Source organism: Osmerus mordax, chromosome 9, assembly GCF_038355195.1.
Source record: "Osmerus mordax isolate fOsmMor3 chromosome 9, fOsmMor3.pri, whole genome shotgun sequence".
Taxonomy (NCBI): Eukaryota; Metazoa; Chordata; class Actinopteri; order Osmeriformes; family Osmeridae; genus Osmerus; species Osmerus mordax.
The window spans coordinates 5,148,393-5,149,704 of record NC_090058.1 but is presented as its reverse complement, the minus strand read 5'-3'; the positions used below and the strand labels follow the sequence as shown (position 1 = coordinate 5,149,704).

Below are 1,312 nucleotides of genomic sequence, written 5' to 3'. Positions count from 1 at the left end.
GTTGGTTGTCATACCATCCCCCAATGCATCTGACAGCTGAAAGAGAGAAATGCAGAGAGATAAATACAGAAAGAGAGAGAGACAAAGAGAGAGAGAGAGACAAAGAGAGAGAGAGAGAGAGAGAGAGAGAGAGAGAGAGAGAGAGAGAGAGAGAGAGAGAAGAAAGGTGTGTATGTAGCTCAAAAGTGTTTCCACTTCAGCATTAAACATGCAGTACAGAGATAGTCACGATCAGATTCCAACAGTAATTACTTACATCCATTCTTGTATCTGAAACAGAGAGGCTTGAATTAAAATCGATGCATCAAAAATCAAACAAATACTCATAGCAGGCAAATATATTTAAATGACACTTGGATAATGCTCTCAGTTGGTCTGTTGTTCTAGCTTACTAATTATTTGTAAGTCCATAAGTATCATTGGGTAAATGAGTGCCTGTGGTTGATTATGTATACCCTGAATGGATGAAGAAAAGCCTGGATTCTGGACTACACAGACTAAAACACTTTACTTCTTAATATCACAAGTGTAAAAGGAAGGAAGCCTTCCCACAAAATGAAAGCTACTTTGCATTGACAGTCATCCATTTTGTACATCTTTGTCTGCACTACCACACCCAGACACAAATGTGTCAATTACCCATGAAATAGATGCTTGTACAAGCACTGAATGTTTATCGCCAATTTTCCTTTTTGGTGACAATGATAGACCTTGTCTTACTTCTCAGAGGATCTGGCTACTTCCTGGAACAACACCCCCCATCTTTTTACAAGAAGTTGCTGTAACTTTCCATCCACGTTCACCTTCCTATTACTTGTTTCACATCATTTCAACATGAATTAGAACACAGATTAATACACCAAAGTGAAAATAAAATGATATCCAGAACATACCTGTGAACTGAGGTGAGTCACTGTTAGAGAAACTCTGTCCTCAGAATCCAAACAGAAATGTGAGGCTTGTGTGAGAGAGATGTGTGAATGCGCCAGCATATTTATAAACAGCCCCTCCCTGTGCCTGGAGCCCTCAGGGAGAGACACACCCCTAGCTGAAAGAACAGGATTCCTCACCTGTGTGAAAAACTTAAACAACTTGATACACATCAATGAAGTTCCCTTGTGTATGTTCCTAGACTTGTGCTAATGTGAATGGTTTTAATGTAGAAACATTTCTGGTAAAACAAAAAGTGACATCTGTTTATGTGTGTGTGTTTGTGTGTGTGTGTGTTTATGTGTGTGTGTTTGTGTGTGTGTGTTTGTGTGTGCCTGTATATTCGGCCTCTCTCCTGTCCTGAAGAACATGTGTTTACCTG

General features: G+C 39.6%; 1 long non-coding RNA gene across 1 annotated transcript; it reads right to left on the bottom strand.

Annotated features, from left to right (window-relative positions):
- On the bottom strand, positions 1-952 carry LOC136949522 (uncharacterized). The gene is made up of 3 exons (XR_010877434.1): positions 894-952; positions 257-270; positions 1-36 (listed from the first exon to the last, which is right to left on the bottom strand). It is a non-coding gene; the product is annotated as an uncharacterized lncRNA (long non-coding RNA).
- Between the last annotated feature and the right edge of the window lie 360 nt (positions 953-1,312).